This window comes from Falco biarmicus, chromosome 20 (assembly GCF_023638135.1).
Source record: "Falco biarmicus isolate bFalBia1 chromosome 20, bFalBia1.pri, whole genome shotgun sequence".
NCBI classification, from domain to species: Eukaryota; Metazoa; Chordata; class Aves; order Falconiformes; family Falconidae; genus Falco; species Falco biarmicus.
This window is the reverse complement of record NC_079307.1, coordinates 5,461,742-5,479,613: the sequence shown is the minus strand read 5'-3', so window position 1 is coordinate 5,479,613 and position 17,872 is coordinate 5,461,742. Positions and strand designations below refer to the sequence as shown.

General features: G+C 40.2%; 1 long non-coding RNA gene across 6 annotated transcripts in view; it reads left to right on the top strand.

Moving 5' to 3' along the window:
- Positions 1-17,872, top strand: part of LOC130141665 (uncharacterized) — a 93,997-nt gene that overhangs the window by 55,494 nt on the left and 20,631 nt on the right. The gene's annotated exons all lie outside the window — the stretch shown is intronic.

Here is a 17,872-nt window from a genome sequence, read left to right as displayed (position 1 = left end):
TCATTTTATAGAGAATAATACTACCTTGCATTAACCTAGTTTATCTTCTGAAGAAAGAGAAGAGGTAGAAAGTGAAAATTTTGTGATGCTTTAAGCGACAATTAATCTCACTGATGTTGTTCACCACTTCTGTGTGGAGCTTACAGCCCGACTGCTTTGCAGCCTAACTCCGCAGCAGTTGCCCACCCAGTAAGATTTCATTAATGGGAAATGTTAGTTACACAGGAAAGAAAACTTGGAAACTTTGGGGGAAGGAGGGGATGCTTCTTGCTTGCAGTGGCAAAATTTTGCTCCATGACTGTTTTCCAATACTTAGTAGAAAAATCCTGAAGAAGTTTTATATTTGTCATTTTAGAAAGAAATGCAGTGAGACAGCAGAGAGACGGAGTTAGGGGAAAATTCTAGATTGTTTAACAGAGTGAAAGGATTTCTTTTCTTTAAAAATAGAGTTTAAATAGAACCCCAGACCAGTAATGACTTCTCTGAAAGTTAAAACAACTCTTAGGCAGTTGTTTCTTCTATCTGTCCTAACCAGGCTGCCAGAATGGAAATGAGACAGCTTTTTGTGGGGTGGGGGTATGCATGTGTATTGCAAGTCTGTCTACATACAAAAACTTTGCTGTGTGATTATTTGCTACGCTGTTAACGATGTACCTCCAACGTTGGCTGTTAATTCTCCAGTACTGTGTAATCATCAGTAATTCTGTCCAGCAAAGAACTCAAAAGAAAGAAACACAGATCTACTTTACTTTGTTTATTTTAATATTCATTTTATTTCACTAATTTTTTCCAGAGGGTTATATGGGAGTGAAGGAAACTGTAGCAACAGCGCTAATTTTATAGCAAATTCAGTAAGAAACTCTTCCCCCCACATCCCCATGCCCCTCCAACATCCCCCCCCCCTCCCCGCCCCTACTCCAAAGGAGGGCTTTTAAGGTGCTGAGGAGAATGAAGGCTGCTACTTACTAACAGCTCTGAAATTTCATTTGCAGAAATGGTTTTCCTCTTTAAATAGAAAATCAAAACCCACACCTAGCAAATTACAGAAGAGATCCCTGCCTGTTGCCACAAACCCGTAGATCCGAACTTGTGGTCATACTCCACACAAGCTTGTATCTATAGGTATGTGTCTATCTGGCAAGTGCACAAAGTGTTGTGTTTATGCATTTAAACTGACAGTGTTCAACTTTGCTCTTTGTATCCTTCGTCTAATGCCTTCTTCCCTCCTCCTTTTTTTTTTTTTTTTAAGAAATATAAAATTAGAGCTGCAGATCTTGTTCTGCAATTATCATATCAGTTTTCAGCATTGGTTAGTGTTAAAATACACTCATACAAACCAGCAGTTCATTTGTGCCTGAGTAAAATGGGACAGGGGAGTTATTTGACATCAGACCGAAGAAATTAAAGCTCAGATACATTATGCATAGGTTTGGCTGTGGGGACGTGGTAGGGAGTGTTCTTAGGTGGTTTGATTCTGGGCTTCTTGGGAAGCACGTAAAATTGTTTCATTTATAATGTAACTTGGATCCATTCTTTCTTTGCTTAGTGGCAGCAATTTGTTTATGAGAGGAGTATATGCTCCTGTTTGCCTTTATTATCAAGTAACTTTGAATCACTGGGTACGCTGCAGGCTTGCAGCTCTGTAACAGAGGAGGGTATTGAACCTCCAACTACTATTCTGTCTCAAAAACCACTTTATTGTAGAACCCCATCCCTTCCAGTTTCATGGTACTTGTGTCTTTCAAAATAGTTTTTAAGGGAAAACAATCATGCTGGAAAAACCTCACCATGTCAGCAGGCAATATAAAACCTGCTGCATAAAACTAACATTTTTAAGTTATGAAAGTGGAACAATTATTTTTTAAAAAGTCATTTTTTAAAAACCTCACATACAGATTCTATATGAGAATAATTAGGCTGTAAACTCAAAATAAAGTCTGACTGTTTTTTTCCAGCAGCGTTCAGTGTTAATTCTACCAGAGATTTGGTCTGCATTTCCACTTTTAAATTTCTCTGGTTTTGAACTTGGTTGGTTTGACGCACACTGCTGCAGTCCAAAAAAGTTTGGGGTTTTTTTCCTTGCTGAATTTCCAGGGTTTTCTATGTGTTTTCTATTTACTATAGAAGCATAAAACGATGTCAAAGAAGGCTTCTGCTAATAAAATTTCAGTCTAACTGCTTTTCTTTCTCCCTGTGAATTGAAACTAGCTTTTAAAAAAGAAAATAAAATGCACAGTTTGGCATTCTGTGTGACCATGCATCTGGGTACAGGAGCTGGTGGTCAATATTCACCTCCTGCATGTATGGGAGATTAAGGTATAAAAGCTGCACTGCAGCAGATGCGTGGTTTCCAGAAGAACTTTTGCTGCTGGGCTGTCTCTGTAGTGCGAGGCAGCTGTTTTTCCAGCTGTGTGCTTACCATTGCCACAGCACAGGATGAGCGCTGAGCACCTCTCTTCAGGTTTCATTTACCTGTATGGAAAAGGCCTTAAGACGCATGGCCACAGGTAATGGCTTGGCTTTTCAAAAAACAGACAGTAAGAGGTGGCTGAGGGGGACGGATAAGTCTCTTCCAAGCAAGGGTGCTGCAAGGCCACACTGAAGCCTGGTTGTGGGGTACTGTCCAGAATATGGACCTTGAGTCAAGATCTCCTTTGGCATGTGGTGCTGGTTCCCGCCTCCACTTTGGTTTTGCTAGTGGACGTTGTTTCATCCTTAGTGGAATGAGTAGGGTATCGTCATGGGCAGTGATCGAAGCAGGATGAGACTACATCCAGTTGTGACAGTAAAAACAGTTTTTCCCAGAGGAGCTGTTAATATTCTGTGTTGGCTTTTGTTTGTTTGTTTTAAAATGCTGTGAATATTCACTGCATTAGATTCCTGTCTTATGGCTACAAAGGAAGAATTGGCTCATTTCATCTAACCGCCAAAGAGAAATGAGCTGGTCAAACCCAGTTCCCAATATAATACGTATTTCTGCATGGTGGTCTCTTCTCTGTAAAGCCATTTGGAGACATCAGGCTTCTGGCAGAATTTGCTGAGAAAAGCCTGGAATTTGTCATGGATGTTTCTAGAGGCTAGCACTTCAGGTGACATTGCTTTGAGAGAGCCAAAAGCCCATGGCAGGGAAATTGGGCAGATGTGTCGCAAAATGAGATACCACAGTTGGGTCTGAAAGCATATTTTTGGATTAGAAAAATCAGTATTTGAATCAAAGAACAGGAAAGCAGAAACGTGTGTTGTTTTTTTTTAAACATTGTAGTGTAATTTCTCACTGACTATGTTGGGACCTGCTAGTCAGTATCTAACTTCCCTTCCCCCCCCTCCCCCCTCCTTCGGTGAGAGACTTGATCTAAACATGGCTGGATACTTAGGAAGCAAAACTTAGAAATGTACCATCAGAAATGGGGCAAAGATGCAAGCCCTGTGCTTCTGTGAGGAGAACCATCACATTGTATTCTGAGGCTAAGCATGTTTTCTGGTTGCTTCTGGTTTTCTGGTGCTTGGCAAAGAAAAAGGGTATCTGTGCCACTGTGTGGGTATGCGTCAGCTCAGCCTGACGTGAGCTTGGAGACGCTGTGGCCTCTGCTTTATGGGACAGGGTAAACATGCCCAAGGAAGCCTCTTGAACACTGGTGTCTTCTGCAGCACTGGGTGCAGCAGCATGGCCACAGAGAGGACACCACCATGGGCATAGGAAGAGTTGGCACATCTGTCAGCAATACCAGCATAGCTTCTCTGAGCAGAGTGTAGCCATGCTTTCTGCCACGATGCTACATGTAATTTGGGTCTTTGTATTGCAGTGCTCTCCCACTATACCTGTTTGCTTGGCATTGCTAAGGCTGCACTCCCTGTGCCAAACTTAGTACTTGGGATGGCCTGGCTCCCACTTCTGCCTTCCTGCCACTAGCTCATGTGCCTTTCCCCTCTCCTCCTTCTCCTCTTATGTTTTACTAAATTTTAGAATTTATTTTAGTTTGTTTCTTGTTAAACTGCCCCCTGTTATTTTTTAACTATAGCCTCCAATATTCTCCCCCACCCTTTTGTTTTTTCAGCTCAGCTTTTTGAAAAGAACTGTATTGTGTTTTCAGCGTTAATTTGTATTTCTTTTCTGTTGGTTGTATTTCACTGCACTTCATTAAGTTGTAGAGCAAAACTGGAGTCTGAAAAAATGATGTGAAGAACCTTGAAATGTGTCTTCTCTTTACGATAGAAAAAACTAATTGGAGTCTGTGGAGCTTCTACCTGTGTGTTTCTTATGAATTTTTTTCCTCTCTTTGTTGGTAAGGAGCTTACATTTATGCAACAGCTTTGATCCAAGTGCCATACAGAGTGCACAGAGATCTCTTCATCTGTCACTGAGGCACAGCAACTGCATAACAGCGGAGAGACACACTGCAAAATTGCTAAGGGCAGGAAGTACTGAATACTTCACCCAGTTTGATGTTGCAGGGGAACTTAAAGAAATAGAAGGCAGTTACTGTAGCTGGAAACAAACCAGAGCACCTGAATGTAGAAAGTACCAAGAAGGCCTGGAGGACATGAAAAAGTCCCCAAATCCTCTTCAAAAATTGATACCTTAATTAATGCAGTCCCTCTCTCTAGCAATAGGCAGAGTCATTGCTTTAGTACCTCCCAAGGGGAAAACAAATGCCTCCTGTGGAACTGCATGGCTATATCTGCATCTGGGGAGGCTTTACTACAATTGCATTTCATTTGGCCAGTTACAGTTTAAACTAGAAGCAGTAGTTCTTGCCTGAAGACCAGACCAAAGATTTTCCAAAGCAGATTCCTCTGATTTTTCAGGCTTGGTAAATCATGATTTTCTCCCTTGGAGTAACAAGGCCATTTCTCTTTTCTGTTCCTGGCATCTTTCACTGAACGCACCTGTAAGGTCCCTTGCAGACAAGCAAGTTGCACAGTATCCACTGGGGTATGAAAATTATTACATTTGTGTGCTCCCCCTTTTCCCAGTCTCGTCTGGTGTGGAGCACAGTGAGCCCTTATCAGCAGAAGAGCACACAATAGCATTCGGGTAATTAGAATAACCATATGCAGTGGCAAATGGGATTCATGATAAGCAGAATGTAATTGTGTACCCTGCAACTTGAACCATATCCAAATGCCCTTATTTAGATAATCAAATCTGGTTAAAATCTTAAAAAGCAGATAAATTTCAGTGTTCTGATTATTTCAGTAATCTGACTTATTTTTCCCCCTCTGTTTATTTGTGCTTTTAAATCAGTAAGGGAGAAAATAAGGAGAGGATGTTCTTAGGGGAGGAATGCAAGACTAAGACAGACACCTGCCCTTGAGCCAGGAAGTCTCCATAACTTAGGAACATTGGCTACAGCAGTTTGGAGGAGGAGAGGAGTTGTGCTCCAGCTGGCCTGTGGAGCCTTTGGTTGTAGATATGCAGTATCGTGCTGAAATACAGCCTCACCATGCCACCCTGGCAGTGGCACCAGGCTTTGGTACAGCTTCCTGGTGATCACCTATGAGTTCCTTTAGTTTTCAGTGCGGATGTGAAAACAGCTTTGGCTCTGGGTCCTTATTATGGTGTGCAGAATCTTGAACAAGAGTATTCAACCTGGGCTCACTGAGCTTCACACAAGAAGCATAGAGCACTGCTCAATCACAGGGCAGGCCTGGGCTAAGCAAAATAACCTAGGTTTTGTGGTCAGAGCAATCAGCCTTGCAGCCCTTGTGTCACCTTGCCCAGCAGCATCACTGATCTGCCCTTAGACCCAGCACAAAGTGTCTATGTCATGTGTTGTATAACCCTGAGCTGATGCTGCACTCCAGCTGCTGACAAAAAGCTCTATATGGTTCAGGAGTGAGAGCGTGGCTACCTTTCCCCTAGAAAGTACCAGATACTGTAATGTAATATTGAGTAAATCTTCAGATTGCTGTAACTCTTGCTAAAAATTGAGGCAAACGCCATTTTTTAAATGTGTTGAAAAGTTCTGGACAGCTTCCAAAATATTTACTTGCTCTGGATTTCAGCTGAGCCCAGATGAGACTTCTTTCCTTGTTTTGCAGACTCTTGAAGTTCCAGCCCTGTTTAGCATATCTGCCAGACTTCTAGGAGTTCTCTGAGCTAGAGTAAACGTTGGAACCTCTTGAGGTTCCTCATCACAACTAAGTTCTAATAACAAAGTTTCATCAAGTAAAGCTGAATGGGTGAGATGACCAGTAAGGAATCATGTCAGCATTTCCATTGTACAATCTCTTCTGTCTGAGGCTTATGAAAGTCAGCTGTAAAAAAGATCACTCTGGGCTGAAATTTAGCAAACAAGTTTTCAGACCTCAAACTGGAACAAGTATCATTTGTGGGGTTTGGTATTTATTTTTTTCTCAATGACTTAAGGAAATATATTTGCTTCACGAGTATTTTCTGCTTTCCACCCGCTCCTTGGCTAGCCCTGCAATAGCCTGCCTGGGATCTGAAAGTGAAGGTGGGTTCTTCCTTCTTCAGCATCATTCACATCCATAAAGATTCAGAGCCAAATCTCAGCTGATGATTTTACTGAGGATAATAACAAAATATAATTCAGCTTTCCTGAATACATCTGTACTGAATTCCCATTGCTGGTATCCTTACTCTCTTGTTCATATCTGTAAAGTCAATAGGAGTGGTTTTTAAATGCACACAAAATGTGGTAGAGCTGCAGGGGCAGTATTTTCTGTGTCATTATTTGTGAATATTCTCCCCTCTGAAACCCTCCTTTTCTGTGGATTGTGACTAAATAGCTGCTTTGCATTGAAGCATGGTTTTCAAAAAAATAAATACTTTAATATTGCAGCCATTCAGTCCTCAAAAATCAGTTCTGGATTTGAATTCTCTCCTCATTTGTGGAAAAATTAAAGTTTGGGTTTGTGTAGTGTAAAGTAGGGGAAGCAGGTTTCTGAATGTTTCTCTCGCCTGAAGTCCATGAAGGGAGCAGGCGGTAAGAGGAGCGATACTTCTGCATAACTTCATAGTCCAGACTAAAGCTTGCACCTTGATCTAAGGTCTTCTGAGGTCAGTGGCATGGGCTGTTGTTAAGTTCAGAGGCAGAAACCTGTGATCTCTCTGGGAAGAACTGCTACAATGACATTTCCTTTCCATTTGAAAATAAGTATTCATTGAACATGAATTCCATCTTCTGTGTGATAAGACAGCAGTCTTTTTCACGTTTACTTAAGCTACTGTATTTCAGAATTCAGAGGGTTACACTAAGTAAAAGAACACAATTTTGATTATAATGTTGCTTTAAAATAAAACTAGCTGGGCTGGGACAGAGATTTCCTTTTGTTCACAGAAGTGTGAAATCATTTCTGTGGTTCTGAAAAAGCAAGAGGCCTAACAGGGTTCACAAACAATAGGCTCTGGGGCACATGAACTTACATAGGAACACACAGCTCTACATGTAATGCAGTTCTCCCTATCACAATTTTTAATAGGAACTTTTACAACATTGATACATATCATAATTGAACATTATCATTAGATTACATATTTAGTCTAATTACATAATTCGATATGATTGTGCTAATTGGGTAAAGACATAATTGACAAAAATCACCAGAAAACAAACATGGAGATTCATGCCACCAAAAGAAAGTGTCTTAATAGACACCAGTGCTGTGAATCTCTCTTGCTTTCCTCCCTGAAGAATGTCTGTACTACATAGGTAGTTACCAAAGAGTCAGGCATTCATAGGTATTGTGAAGCAGTGGTAATTAGATGACTTCTGTTTTAATATTTGATCTCTATTCCTAAACTCAATGCTTCATGTCAGTAATAGCAGAGATATTCTAATTGGTGGAACGACTAGATGTGTGACACTCTTTTCTGCTTGAAATTACAGTTACTCTGAGATGCAAATACACTCATCTGTCCAAGCTTCATCTGAGCTTAGAGCGGTGGGAACAAAATACCTGTAATTCTAAAGCCAAGCTTTCAAAAATGGGGAAAATTTGCCAGGATAATCTGGTTTTAATTTGCCCGGATAATCAGGCTACAGAGGTATCTAAAAATTGACCAGAGGGTGAGTTAGGTATCAGACCCTGGGACAGAAGCTGCTTTAGTAATTAGAAAATACTTTATCTTAAAGTATTTTTGTAATGCTCTGTAAAGAGAGCATAGGTTGCCTACAGGTCCACAGAAGGACTTGCTTATTACCATCACATTTCTGCAGAGAGGTGTTAGTACACGTGGGAGCTTGGATACAAATATTTTCCCAGTGAGGACCTTCTCTCAGTGGTTTGTGCTTGGACACTGCTATGGCACCTTGGAGCAGGTCTTGGTACTTGCAGCAAAAGCACATGTGCCAAGCGGGGCTCAGCTCAATATAGTGACGGGGGAGGGAGCGAGAATGCTCTTTGAATAAGTGCCAGCACAGGGCTGACAGCTCAAGGATTTGTAAATGTGGTGATGAAGAGGAAGTTGAAGTTGCGATGGAAGAGCAGCAAGGAGAGGTGGCGAGTCATGAACAAAACAGTCACAGTGGCACTTGCCAACCTAAGAAAAATTTAGGTTATTTAGGCACAAGTTGGGAGTAAGGATTTTTTTCATAAGGAGTTCTCTATTGTAATACATCTATGAAAGGACCTTTACTGAGTTGAGGATATAAATGAAACAAAACACCTTTCCCCTGCCTTCTATTTTAGAGCAAATTATTGGAGAGGTTTTTTCTCAGCTCTGCTTAAAACTGCCTGGTCTGCAAGGTACGCCTGTGTTAGTCTCAATGCAGTGGTGTTGTTAACAGTACTTTCCTTGATTAAACTGATCAGAGGGAGATAATAATTTTTAAATTGTTTGAATTATATAATATCTACCATTCATGACAAGACAGAGATATTGGAAAATACTTGTAATTATAAGTTGTATAAAACATGAGTGGCCTAGCCATGTGACACGGAAATGGTTTAGTTTATAGCTACAGAATATGAAATAGGACATTTTTGAAAGTCTAAAGGGGAGTTAAGTCTCCTGGGTCACACAGAAATCAGGTGGGATTTGAGATCTTCCATCACCCTAAATGAGCATACAGGTTCATTGGGTTCCATAGGGCTACATTAGTTACATCATTGGATTTCGTGTCAGAAGGCAGATGTTCAGTGCACAAAAATTATGACGTTGCATCAAGGAATTGGGATAATTTCAGGATGCTTTTAGACAGCAGTAAAGCTCCTGGTCAGTGTTGAGGGCCAAAGAGCCATGGTTTCCTTACCCAGATTTGTGGCTGGATCACTGTTCTAACTAATAAAATGGTTAACAGTGACTCTATTGTTAGGGTACTTTCCTGCCCTGTTAACTAAAATAATATGTTGTATTTTCACAGAGCCTTATCAGGTCAAAGTAAACTTTACCAAATATGGAGTCATTATAAATTCCGCTGATACTATAAACATTACGTACATTTGAACCTAGCAGAAGGATTGGGTTTTTTCAAATGCTCTTCTGCTGCTGCAAGCGGAATTCTGAAGAGTAGTATTATTTCTCGTCTTCCTCCTTTATTTCTAGTCAGGATTTGAATGTAAAGGTAGAGCACTGACTTTTTCATAATCAGCAATGCTACTTTATCCTAAGAAAACAGAAACAACCAAGGTGCCATCTATTCAGCACTGCTCAGCGTTTGTTCATAGGGTTTGATTCCCTTGTAATCCCCTTCCATTACAGAGCTGCTGTGCCTGAGGATGCATTCACCTGAGAGGCAGGATCTCAGGACTGATTCAGTTCCACTGTCTGCACTAGCATATTTTAAGATGCTAATCCCTGTTTGTAAGCCATAATAAATAGGCAGCATGCTGCTCTAAGTAATACCTTGGTGGGTAATGGGAATGAGTCACAATGATAACATCCTGGTTGTTTGACTGTGAACTAATACAAGTTAAAAATGTAATGTGTTCCTTGTTAAGAGAACACCTTATTCTGACTGCTAAAGAGTGGCTCAGTGTTGCATTTCTAAAATCGTTAATCTTAACAAGAGTTTGATGCAAGGGTTAAATTTACTTAAAACTTCCCACCCTTTTTCTCCTAATCCCACTCCTGCAACCATGCTTTAAACATGCAGGAGTCAAGATGCATGTTCCAAGGTTAATGTTGTATGTGTTCAAAAAGGAAAAGACATGTTAGGACAAATGTCATCCTAAGCCTTATTCAAGTGCTTTAAAAAGACGTATGTGTATGTTCTGTGCTGTAGTGCAGATGCATTTACTGTGGAAGAGGAAAGGTATTCTTTTGGCCAGAGGCAAAATTCCCTCTTGTGTGAAAAGTGACCATGATCTTGTCTATATCTAGAAGTAATAACCATGGCTTACTGTGTCTTATCTATTAACATATGCAGTGTGGGGAGCTGCATTTGGTTTTGGTGTCTTTCACCAGCAAAGCATTAATTACTTCTAAATTAGTGCACTGAGAATTTTGAGGACTTTTTTTTTAACTAGAAACCCTGACATTATGTCGGCTGTGAAGTGTTGGGTAGCTTTCAGCATTTTTGACTGCATGCATCCAGGTTGAGGTAGTAGGTTGTATAGTTTAGAATTACACCAAGGGAGATAACTGTACAACCTCCTAGCTTTCCTTGGGTCTTGCACAGAACGGCGTGATGAGCGACCATAATTCCTCAGCAATGTTTGCTCTGGACACATGGAACAGGAAAGAGCAGGTAAGATGAGCTGGAAAACCTGTTATTTTCTTCTGCCACTCTAGGACTTCAGAAATGTTCATTCTCTTGGCATTTTTTACCTGTTGGTGCTATATTATTGAGGATTTTGCAGATTCAGTGGACTAGTAATACTTGTCTTCCTTTATTAGCATTCAAGCAGCACAATGTGTAACATTCCTAAAAAGCACCATGGCAACATATCAGTGTTATCGCCTTTGCAGTCAGCAATCAGAAGTCTCCAAAGGTAACATGAAAAACATCCTGTATTGTATCTGTTATTGAGGTGTGTAAGCAGGTTTCCCTTTCCATTAGTCTTTGGCTGGTTTGGTTAGTTCTACACCAGGAGTTAAACAAGGCTGTGCCCTGTGGCAGTGTGAGACCTGGCACACTCATTGTCTCTCAGGAAGCGTAGGAGGCTGGTGCTGATGCTTCCAGATAAAGCCTGTAAGGGTTTTTGTGAAAGTACCTAAATCTACACAGTCCTCAGGAGAGCTGTTTTTAGGGAATATCTATTAGCAATTACAGTCGGCTAAAACGGTGATTCTTAAGGGGGTTTTGTCCCCCTAGGCTTGTACAGTTACATTAGGTGTTTCAAAGGCTGATGCTTCTGGACACATCCAGTAGAGGTGGTTTGCTTCTCCCTCACAAGAGTTTGGATTAAGGAGCTGTGGAACCACCCCAAATTTTGTGGAGGAACTGTGTGGAGAATGGGTACATGGTGAGCCAGCTATTCTGGGCAAAAGACCATGTTTCTGATTTATCTTCCACGTCTAAAATGCAGGGACTATACCAAGTATATCTAGCTGCTATTGAAATCTACAGCTTTATTTGCCTAAGGAAAAAAAAAAACCTCTGAAACTCTGGCATTTATCTGGTAAAGTTTAAACACAAGTGTCAAGGTCTTCAAGCTGGCATTGTTCAGGATTCTGGTCCCCTGGCAGCCTGAGTGAAGATGGTGGCTGTAATGTTTGGTCAGGGCCCAGAACACGAGCTGTGTTACGTCTTTTGACTACATATATGACTAATTCTGACAAGAGGTTTAGGGTTCCCAGATAGAAGGGAGGCTGTTTGCTAGTGGGTAAACTTTCTAAGTTAGCGAATAAAAGTAAAAGGTAGGCACAGGGTTCATTTTGTTAGGCTACTCTAAAAGTGTGAAAATGATAACAATATTTGGAGATATTCTACATTACCCAGAAAAATGTTTTTTCTGGTAAAACGGCACTTAAAAACTTTAATATCTGCAAATCCTTGTTCACTGAGCGCAAAGAGAAGCTGTTGGTTTCTCAGGTGTTACTCAGTGCTCAATTATTAGTTATTCAAAGAGTGGATTAGTGGGATTTTATTTCTTCTTGTTTTCAAAGAGGTTACATATATCACTGCCATGGTTTATAACTCTGCAGTTCCTTGGGACAAGGCAAGTATCCGAGTGAACACAACGCTGCCTCTGTGGTTCATGAAGGCACATACATCAAACACGTGCAGGTAGTTAAAAAAGAGGAATCTTTTTGGCACATTTTAGGCAGAACTCCCCCCCCCCCTAAATCTTCTTGCAGATGGAAGTGAAAATTTTCAGCTGTGAATCCACAAGCTACATTGACTCGCATCCAGTGTAGAGCTGTTCCGTAAGGGTCGATTATTTTTTTGTTGTTGTTTTTTAACCTGCATTGTACTTCTCTAGGAATAGCTTTATGAATGGGGAGTAATAACTCCCAAATAAGAACAGTCACTTTTCTTTTTGATGGGAGCATTTTAGATCTTATTTGCACACATATAAGGGAACTTCTTAAGGTTCAAAAATAGCAGTTATTTATACTAATACACACAATTGTGGCTATCAAACTTAGATAAGTATGTTAATCATATGATATGTAAATCAAATGATCTCTCTTGCTCCAAAGAACAAGGAATAATAATTAAAAAGGAGAATGGTCAGTGGTAAACGTAATTCAACGTGCATATTTTTCTTCTGAACAAAATAGCATTCCAGCTCTCCCTGTGATGAGGGGAATGTATTGTCAATTAATTAGACTTCCATCATATGTCCTCGGATGCCCTTCTATCATATGCCTTCCATATGTCCTTATGTCATATGCCTTCCATATGCCCTCTGTGTAATTAAGCTTCTATCATATGGCTTGTATCATATGCCATTTCAATAGATTTCCAAGAGAATATGGCAGTGTTAAAATTATGGACCTTTTGCAATGAGTAAAGCAACGACTCATGAGCTGTAGACTAAAAGAGGAGGAGGCAAAAGGAAGGTGGCTCACCCTGAACAGTTCCTTTAACTGCCATTTTTGTTTCTCTCAGCTTGGGCAATGAACAGACAAAGATGTTCAAAGATTTCCTTGTTTTTCATTACATTCCCAGTTTTTATTCAGCTAAGCCTGTAAATAGTCAGAGAGATAGCAACCGTTTTTCAGCGAACATTTCCACTGGAATGTAAAATGCAAAAGAAGTGATCTACCTCCCTGAAAACTGTCCTGGGATAATGAAATGTAAACTTTGATCTTGGTTTTGTCCCTTCAAGTCTGTAATGCAAAGTGAAGCACTAGAAATCTCATGGTTAGAGAATTAATGAAAATGAGATGGTACCTTTTACTTAAGCACGCATCCCTGTTCTCCCTTAAGGACCATGGGTGCAGAGAGTATTGTGCTTTTCTTGGTATGGTGATCGCTTGGTAGGTAGTATCCTAATGTTCAAGAATATGTAGTGAAATGAATTCCAAATTTACTGTGACTTGTTAAGGATAAAGACCAAAACCAGGCACTGATGCTTATATACGTAATGAAGAAAACTGCAAGCATCCGAGGAATGATGAAGTCTTGGAATGGTTTCCAATGAAAAGATGGCAGCTAGTGTGCTCATTTGCCTTATGCACATTTATATATCTGTGCCTTCTTTCTTCCCAGCAACTTCTGAGACTATTTTCTAATCCCGGTCAGATTTGATAGAGGAGCAGTGACTTCTGAGACTATTCTGCTCCAGAAAGCTTTACAGAAATTATGGAAATCATAGCCATACATCCAGCAGTCAGGAAGAAGATTGAAAGGACAAAGGGAAGGTAAAATAGTCATATGTGCTGAGGTGCCCAAACTGTAAAATGGAGAGCAGTTTGTAGCATATGCCAGTTTACCTGGATTAACTGGATTGAATGAAGTAATGAGAACAGTTCAAACAGATTCCCACTGGCTAGTAACCAGCGCGTCCCTGAAGACTTTGTACTGTAGTTGCTAGAGCATGCTAAAACCCATACCATCATGACTTCACTGCTATTTTTATGTGCTTTGCCTAGATTATGCTAGAATTTACCAAACAATGGCCCTATATTTTGCTGTGTAGGCATACTGTTAGCCACTATTTGTAATATAGGTGCATTCCTGAAAGACAGGTAACAGGTCTTATTTTGGCTTAATCATTTTATTTTCAACGGAATTCTCATTTAAAACACACACAAAATATAACCAATCTCACTGGAAGCTCTAGGACATTAGGGAGATTATTTTGAAAAATTCATGTTGTGGTCCTGCATCATCATTAGTTTGCTGGTGCCACAGTCATAAACCGCATACTAAGGGAAGCCTTTAAGCCTCTTGTAGTGTACACTGAAATTATCTATCAAGAATAACTACTAAAGTGTTGTATTCAGAAATACCTTTTTTGTTTTTCCTGTTTGCTGGGCAGCTAGAAAATACTTGCAATAGTGCACCATTGCAAATTTTCTTTTGCTTCTGTGTTTTCTGTGGCTGTGATGCTTGTGAAAGATGGCCACCTTACAGTCTTGAAGAAGGAGGAACTCTCCTTATCCACAGAATTAGTACCTGATTGCTTGCGGCTCCATAAGTGTCTTCTGACCATTCTGTTGTGTGGCCTCACAGTTCTGCTTGGGGAGGGTAAGATGGTAAGAAAGCTGAGGCACGGGCTGTTTCCTGGGACCTGAATGGTGTTCCTTTGGAAAGGAGGTTGTAACTCAGAAACTTTGACTGTTAGAGGGATTTTTTTTTCCTTATTTTTTTTAAAAAAAAACAATGCCTTTCATCTGTTTCCACACCCAGCTGAAACTATGCTGCAACACTTCTGCTGCTAAATCAGATGCATTAAGTACAGTCAAATTTGTACATAAAAGTTTTGTAAGAACTGGGATGAAATAGAATGGAATGCCAGAATGACTCATTGTTTAATGAATAAGGCCCTAAGTGTTCTATTGGTGCCATTTATAAATCCGTATAAAATGTATAGAATTCATGTCATAACTGGAATTCCAAGCACAGCAACCTTGTAAGCTAAATTATGATGATGATAGGGTACTGCATAAATTAATATGAATTCTAACACGCTTCTGCTTGAAAGCTGCTCAGACAGTTAAAAATAAGACAATTTCATTACACAGATTCAAAGCCCAGACCTCAGAAATGCTGCTATGCTCTCCTTTTGAAATTATAAATTACTGAGGAAGGAAGTTCTTTTTTGCATGTTAGTGTCAAAAAGTATAACCTATAAGGGAAACAGATGTCCTTTCAATTAGATGTAGATAATTGATTGAAATGCATAGTGCGATTGGAAAATAAAAGAATTAGCTGGTGTAGACCAGCTCAATATTTGGAACTCTTCTATTGGAAATGAACAGTGTGAGGCCAAAGCAGAGATCTGAACACATAGCTCTGACTAACACTGTCCTTCTCAGTCTTACATTTCCCTTCTCGTAGCTTGGTGGCTTAGATATACAACCAGGTGAATTTCAACATTTCCAGCATGAGTTTTTGGCATAAGTTCTATATCCATTCAAACTTCAGTCAGAGACAAACTCATATATGTGTGCTGTTGGGCTGTCAGGATTTAACCTTGTGATAAAAGCTTCCAGTCTAAACTGGGACAGAAAGGAAATCTGACATTTGGAAATTTCCCATAGCAGAGGAAGATCCAAAATGTTTAACTTGAGAACACCTACCCCACCCCCACCCCTTTTTTTTTCTTTCTTTTTCAAGCAAGACAAAACTTTAAGTTGCCCTGACCCCACTGATGCTCCAGGCAGTCCCAGTTACATATATTTATATATATATATATTCAAAATATAAAATGTATTCTCCCTGAGCAAATAATTTTTTTACATGCAATAGTGTGAAATTAGCCTCTTTGTGCAATGTCATGGATGTCATGGCCCTGTTTCTTGGTTAAATAAGTTCAAGAATCAGGTTTCTGGGGCAAATATGGAAAGAAATTTAAATTCCACATTTTGTGTTATATGCAGTGGCTCCTCCTCACCACCACCTTTCCCTGCTTCCTTCTCAAAGTCATAGAAAACAGCTTCCTTTCCAGTTAGGTGATCCAAGATTGTCTGAGGTGTACTGCAAATGGAATGCCACTGGCTAAGAAATATTCCAAGCACTTACTTTCTTAAAAGCAGGAGAGAGCCACTACTAGTGCTAAGGATGAAGACACTTACCTATGGGGAAAGAGCTGTCAGCCCACAAGTGAGGACCCTACCAGTGGCTGCAGGATACCTGCTGGAGCTACTCCCTGGCTCCTGCCAGACATCTCTCAATGTACAACTACTTTTTCTTTTTCAAGAAAAGAGCCCACCATACTCAAGACCCTTTCTAAGAATACTGTTTGAGAGCAGTGTAAGTATAGCCACTATGGAGTCCTTGATTTCTGTTTTCCATCTACGTTCTTGTAGGTTCCCACATTCAGGTGACCAAATCAGCACGTCTTGCCACAGAGGAGCAAATGTTGTGGTGCAGGGCTCTCACTTGCCCCCCTCAGGTCATTGAGGATAAGTCCGCTTCAAGTGTGAGTCACCCTGCTGCCATTTTTCCTTCAGCCCTTTGCTCAGGTCTGACAAGACTGTAATTTCTCTAAGCTTGTCTTTGTTACAGGTGTGACACACAGCTGAGAGGGTTTCATTATGGCTTTCATAACGTGTTAAGGAAATGTCAGGATCAAGTAATTTATAATTAACAGTGATGTGTAAATGTCATGTCTAACAATTGTAGTGTAAGAGTGGTTTTGTGAATGGGCCATTTTTTACACATGCAACTGTCAATGTCCAAAAAAGCCATAACTAGTCAGGCAAATGGCTGATAAAGGCAGAGATTTATTTTCTTTTGTTTACTCCTCACAGAATTCTGGATAGATCTTGTTGTCTGTTGCTCTGACATTCAGTAGGGATATAAAGCTCAAGCCATGAATGGATGCTTTTATGAACATTTTAGGGCTTGATCCTATTATAAACACAGAGTGGATAAACCCCTGCACAATAGTGATGTGAAACTCATATGAGTGTTGTCTGTCTGTATTTTTGGGACCAAAGACAATAAGGCATGCAGTGTAGGAGCTGTACTACCAAATCTGAGGAGAGGAAGAGTGGCTTAAAAAGGTGCCAGCAGAAATAGTCCTAAGCAGGGAGATATCCAAAATTGATATACTGGCACCATTCCCTTTAGAAAGGAAAAACAAATTGACATTACAATGAAAAGAGAGGAAGGAAGAGGTAGACTGATAAATTCTCGTAGTTTCACTAAGTGAATGCAAGGAGACATGCAGAGAAATTAAATGGTGACAAATTGAAAATGTTTTAAAAAGCAATTCTTTCCCACCAGTTTTTAATTTAAAAATGAACTTAATTGCTTTTAGAAGTTAATGGGAAGTTTGCAAGTCTAGAACAGATTAGATACTTATGTTTTCAATAACCATACATAGAATTATTGTAATTCATTATAATAACTTTAGAACTGAGTTTAGACTTCGTGTTTCAAGGTTCTGCATGAAGTACAGCAATTCAAGACCAGGGAAAAACCAGTAGGAAGGACAGCTCTTGATTGTCCAAAGCCACTAATGCTTGTCACTGTTGGAGAAGGTGTGTTAGAGAAGTCTGGATTCTGACCCATTCTATGTCTGTCTCCTGCAAAGGATTAAGTGCATAGTTTGCCACCGACAAATAAAAGTGAAAGGCTGAGAGGAGTTTGGCCTTCACTTGGGCTCGTGTATTGAATAACTGCACTATAGGAGTTTTAGTAGTAATTATCCAATGACATGGGCCACCTCCAGCTCCTTACGGTTACCATGTGCAATGGGAAAGGATTGCCGGACCACTGTCCAGAAGCTGAAGCAGAAGGTGAAGGACTTATCCAAGGCCAGGCAGTGTATCATTGGGAGAGCTGTGTACAAAAGCCAAGTCAGCTGAATTGCAAATCTGTGTCCAAACATGCATCGTGAC